Raw genomic sequence first — 6,434 nt, forward strand, 5'->3', positions numbered from 1 at the left:
TTGATGTGGGAACACTGTCCTCCATATCCAAAATATAAAAATCTACATGAAAAATCAATTCTCCAACCTGTACCAACACATCCTCAACAGCTCCCAATGGGTAAGCATTAGAACGATCAACTAACTGAATAATGACACTGGTTTCTTTCAAAGGGCCAAATTCAAAGTCTGGAAAACTGAGTATGACATGACATTAATAGATGCTCCTAAATCTGCCATTGCAAGTTCAAATTTAGAATCACCTATTCTATAGGGAATAGAAAATTAACCTAGATCCTTACACTTAGGGGGTAATTTTCGCTGAATCAATGCTGACACATTTTCCCCGTCACTGATCTTCTCATTAGTACTCAACTTGTGCCTTGTAGTGCATAATTCCTTAAGGAATTTGGCATACCTAGGAACTTGTTTGATCGCATCAAGTAAAGGTATATTAACCTCTACCTTCCTGAAAGTCTCCAAAATTTCTTTCTCTTGTTCTTCTTTCTTAGTTTTAGCCAACCTGTAGGGGAATGGAGGAAGAATAAAATTATTAACCTTATTCAGTTTAGGTTTAGCATTTACCTCAACTTTAGGAACTTCAGACTTTTTTTCTCCTTGCTTCTTCCTTTTCATTGCCTCATGTGGAGTCTGGTTATCAACTTCTTTCCCACTTCGCAACACTATAGCACTGGCATTTTCTCTGGGATTCATGACCGCTTGTCATGGGAGCTTTCCAGAACCTTGAGCTTCAAGTTTGCTCACATATGAAGCTAACTGACCAATCTGCCTCTCTTATTTTGATTGCTATTTCTGGTCTTCTATTGAAACTATTGTGTATTGTTAGCCAAAGCCTTAATAATTTCATCAAGTGACATACCTTGATTTGAGGGAGGCGGAAGTGGAGGTGGTTGATTCACTTGTGGTCTCTGCTGATGGTATCGATTTTGCACCGGTCGATTCCCATAACTTAGATTGGGATGATCTTGCCATCCTGGATTATAAGTATTAGAAAAGGGATCATACCTGCGTTGTGGCTATCCATAATTTCCTACTATATTAGCATGTTGCATTGATTCATCCTCTTGTAATGCAGGACACATGTCAGTAGCATGACCCGAACCTGAGCAAGTTCCACATACCTTAACAGTTTGCATGTTCCCTACAGCCAATTGCCTCACCAAAGAAGTTAAATCAGAAATCTGTTTCTCAAGGTTAGATGTACTTACCTCATTAACCTTCATAGGTGTGTAATCTATTCTCATTCCAAACTGCTGGGAGTTTGCTGCCATGTTAGCAATCAGCCTCCTTGCTTCATCTGGTGTCTTGTCAACCAATGCTCCTCTACTGGCAGCATCTATCATATTGCGGTCCATTGGTAGAAATCCCTCATAGAAATACTGAATCAACAGCTGCTCACTTATTTGATGATGGGGACAGCTTACACACAGTTTCTTAAATCGTTCCCAGTACTCATACAAGCTCTCTCCATTATATTTCTGAATGCCACAAATTTCTTTTCTTATGTTAGCAACACGGGAAGCAAGAAAATACTTCTCCAAAAATATATGCTTCATCCCATTCCATGAGTTGACAGATCCGGAAGGAAGATAATACAACCAATCCTTAGCTGCGCCCTCCAGTGAGAAAGGGAAAGCTCGAAGCTTGATTTGATCCTCAGAAACTCCTTAAGGTTTCATGCTGGAAAACACAATATGAAATTCCTTTAAATGCTTATGTGGATCCTCACCTACAAGACCATGAAATTTAGGCTACAAATGGATTAGTCTAAATTTTAACTCAAAAGCAACATTTAAAGCAGGATATTGAATACAAAAAGGTTGTTGGTTTAGATCAGGAGTAGCCAACTCTTTCAAAGTTCTAGCAGCTATGGTTTCGTTTTCAGAATTTGAATCTGAATCCAAATCCGAATCCGAACTTAATTCCCTTGGAGCTTGGACTCCTTCAAATGTACTCGGAATCTGCCTAGCTTGCTTAGCCAATTTTCTCAATTGTTTAGCTATTTTTTCTACTTCTGGATCAAAGATCAACTCACTAGATTGAGAAGTTCTTTTCATAAACAAAAAGAAATCAAAGTAAAAATAGAAAAATGCCTTAAAACCCTAGAAAACAATGGAATTTGGCCTCAAGAGGGTGGGCTTGATCAGAATGTCGTTTCCTTCAAAATAGGTATGGACCACCCTCCTAATTCAACCAAAAATCTGTCGATGAATAGTAACACTGTAATTTTTTTTTCGAAAACCTGAAAATAGCAACACTTCACAAACAAAGGTTATAATAGAATATCCTAACACTAAAAACACGAAATCCAATAAATTTCAGTCCCCGGCTTCTTGATCATTATCGATTCCACCAGAAATTAAATTAATTGAAATTACTAGTAATAAAATATTTTCTGCAATAAGTGGTAAGTCCAGGTCGAACCTTAGAGACTGAATTACTAAATTTTATGCACTTGTGTAATGGAAAAAGAAAGAAACAAAGGTTTGGGGGGAGGGGGGGGGGTGTTTGTAACACTAAATCAGAAGAAATCAAAAATTTAAAAACTAAATATGAAACTCTTAATTTAAACAAACTTCAGCCCAAGGTAATTAGTATTCCAATGCATTGATTTGATCATAGACAAAAGAAATACAATTATATCTTATTGAATACTTAACGTAGATTTACCAAACAGCGAGGTAAACCCTTGACTTCCCTATACACATCAATTCGAGCCCAACACTCTTATTGACTCTAATTATTAACTGAATTGGTATTAAGCAATCCTCATCAAATTAACAACTGCTTTAAGAATAGGAAGTAGTTAAGCTGAACAACAATTTATAAAGTATAAATCAATTAATTCACCATATTGTTTCCTTAGGTTATTATCGAAAACTGGGATCATAATCAATAAAATCTAATTGCTACTCATGTTCAATCTTACACAACAATTACGGATTATGAAAATGAACCAGCAATTGATCACATCAAACAATCAACTAATAGGCCTTTTTAGCAAATCATTCAATAGATCAAAGACAATGAAATCAGAAAATAATAGATATTCAAAAAGACATAAATTAAATTAAGAACCTAGTCTCACAAATCAAGCAAAAGAACTTGAATCCCTTGGACTGAATTAAGAACTTAGTCACTCATGTTCATGGCTTACAAAAGAAAAATAAAATAAAGAAATCTGAAACTATGGATGTGAATGGAGATAAAGATGTTGGAGACTTGTTGAAGGTCTGAATGGATGTGTGTATGCTGCTGTCCAAAGATGCCTTTATAATAAAAAACCTAATCCCAAAGATAGGAACCAAACTAGGAAAAGTTTTGAATTCAAAAGATAGATTTTCAGTCTGCACTCACATCTCTGCAATCAAGGCCGTTTTTTAGCCACTTCCCTTTCGAATCTGTCTCTGACCTCTTTAGAAAAGTTTTAGCCCTACTTCTTAGCTTTCCAACGGGTACTAATTTGCCTAAATCTGAGGTCTACAGCCCAAGTTACGGTAAAAAAATTGGGACTGGTTCAGACAGACAGTCCAGCCCATAGTGACGACTTCATTGCCGTTTTTGACAATTAAAATGGCCTTATCTTGCTTTTAGCCCTTCATAGAAGTTGTAAAGGTGGCTCTTAAGGTTCAATTAGGCTTAGGCTTAATTCATTTGGACTTCTGGAACTTCAGATAGAAAATAAATACTGAAATTGGTCGTGACAATCAAGTGTGGGCTTTTGCAATAGATCCATAGCTCATTTTGTTAACCTTGGAGACTGATATGGGCTTTGGTCCCTTTTTATCATTTGACGTACGTGCTCTATCTTAGCTTTTCAATGGATTAAACAGCAATCAATTTGGAGAGCCACAACTTTAGAAACACCTGAAAAATACATCAAAAGTCAAATGCTGAAAATTTCTCCATTTAACACAATTATTCCAACAACTATCTAAAAATATGTCTAAATGATAAATATACTTAATTAACTGAATTATGCATAAAAACACACTAGAAACACTAAATGTGATGGAAGTAAAATTAATAAATTATGCATTTATCAAACTCTTCAGGAGTTCACATCACATCAATGACCCTTGATATTGTGCAAACTCCAGGTTCAGAAATTTGTTAGTACTGATTCTGAAAGTTAGGGTCTTCATGCAAAACTCCACATCAGCATACCTTCACTTTTGGAATCACCGTGGTCAAAATGAATAAAACTTCTTTTTTGCCTAAAATATCTTGGCGGTGTTATTTCTCTTTTTTTATTTTTTATTTAATTTTTTATTGCTTAAAAAATTAAAATATTATTTTTAATGCCACATCATCGAAACTTAGTAGCATCAAACAAAATGCTATGATTTGCTAATAAAGCGTAATCACAAGGTGTACCACTTTATTGCAAAGTAAAGCTTATACCTAAAGTGAAAAATAAGTAAAATTACATAATACATTTTTTAATATAATTTTTCCATTAGTTTATATTCCACATCAGTAACTTTGTATTCTATGTAAGTAGCTTTTTCTTTCACATCAATATCTTTTGACAGAAAGAAGATGGAAAGTCGTTATTTGCTAATGTTGCGAAACCTCAGGGTATCAATTTGTTACAAAGTAAACTACAAACCTTGAAATGAAAAATGGGTGAAACCATATAATACCTTTTTTTATATATAATTTCCCCAATTTCTTTTGATTATTTTTATCTCATTAATTTCCATTATGGAATTGTTTCATGGAATTGCATGGCAAGTTATTCTATAATAAAATATGCAAGTGACCCAATATAATTAATTTATTTAATCTAATAAGTAAAATGTAAAATATTATTTTCATTAATTAAAATTTAATTATGCTAAAAATATTAAGATAATATTTTTCTAATTTTAAAGGGTAAATAATGGAGAGGTTCAAAGTTTCAGTCTTTATTTAAAACTATCTCGGAGAGGTTCAAAGTTTCAATCCTTATTTAAAACTATCTTTCGTCGTATATTCTACTAATTATTACATTAAATAAAAAATTATACTTAAAACACTATAATTATTTCTTTTAAATATATCATATTAATTTTAAAAGTATTCTTTTAAAATCAACTATAAAAATTAATTTTGATATAAAAAAAATTTTAAAAAATAAAAAAGTAAAAAAGCATTCTAGGTGCAAATTACAGAATAACTTGTTATGCAATTGCATGAAACATCTCCATAATGGAAATTAATGAGATAAAAAAAAATTATATCCACATACTTTTTAAAAGTTCTTTTCTTTTAAAGGCAGACAAGAAAACTATAACCTTTTTATATCTCTCGCTCCAAATTTTATTTTCATCCAGATTTCTTTACTGTCACACTCTACTCCCCCGTAAGATGTAACATGATCCCATAATACACCTAATGAATTACCGTACTTCGCCTACCGATAACCCATTAGATATACTATAAGGGATTTTAAAAACAATTTTTGTGAAATTTAAATCATCGATTAAAATCTGGTGTTATAAGAAAAAAATTTTTCAAAATTTCGGCAAAGTGCCAGCTGTATTTTGAGAAAACAGTTCTTCAATCCTGCAAAAGAAAATGCTCCCAATATGTTTTCTCAAATACAACTCCAATAACTTCATTTCAATTCACAATTCAATTCTCAATAAACAATCAATTCATTTTCAAACTAATCTCATCATAAAGAAACATTTCATTGATTACAAGACTCAAATTTATATTACAAAACTATTCAAGTAAATGAAATCTCAAATTTACATTTATAATAATTTACATTTAATTACATACCAAAATGTTTTACAAGAGTTTTTATACAACTACTCAAATAATTTACATACATATTATTACATGCATACATCAAAACCTATGTACATGGGTATACCTATGATATACCTGGAGCTGATCTGAATGTGTCATCAAAGAAACTTACTCACTGCTCTATGCTCTTTTTACCTGTGACAGCATACAAAGCTATCGCTGAGTGGTGAACTCAGTGGTGCACAACTACAATTTAAAACATAGTACAATATATATTGACAAAATTTACAGCGAATAATTTGGAAATCTGAATACTCATCAAATTCCAAAACTCAAAATATTCATTGCCAATAATGTGAATCATTTGTATAAAATGACTTTGATCATAAAATTCAATTTATCAAATCATAACTAACCATTTAGGTAATTCCAACAAAATCAATTATACATAAATCATAATTGAAATCACAATTCTTTACTATTCAAAAGCCATTATGTATCTCAAAAACCATTATGTTTCTCACTAACTATGCAAGACTAATCCGAAAGGGCCATCTTCGGGGTGATTCTAACTCCCTATGGTCGGGGAGGGCGAATCGGATTCTAACTCCCTATGGTCGGGGAGGTCGAATCATCGTGCACAGTACACACCACAATAATGAATCTTCCGCAAGGGCCATAACATAAAAAAA

The 6,434-nt window shown here is 32.8% G+C and overlaps 1 non-coding gene across 1 annotated transcript; it reads left to right on the forward strand.

Annotated features, from left to right (window-relative positions):
* The first annotated feature begins 1,401 nt into the window (after positions 1-1,401).
* LOC131176385 (small nucleolar RNA R71) lies at positions 1,402-1,508 on the forward strand. Its single transcript, XR_009146477.1, has one exon. It is a non-coding gene; the product is annotated as a small nucleolar RNA R71 (small nucleolar RNA).
* Positions 1,509-6,434: the final 4,926 nt, after the last annotated feature.

The sequence above is a fragment of the Hevea brasiliensis genome, unplaced genomic scaffold (assembly GCF_030052815.1).
Source record: "Hevea brasiliensis isolate MT/VB/25A 57/8 unplaced genomic scaffold, ASM3005281v1 Scaf1, whole genome shotgun sequence".
Classification (NCBI taxonomy): domain Eukaryota; kingdom Viridiplantae; phylum Streptophyta; class Magnoliopsida; order Malpighiales; family Euphorbiaceae; genus Hevea; species Hevea brasiliensis.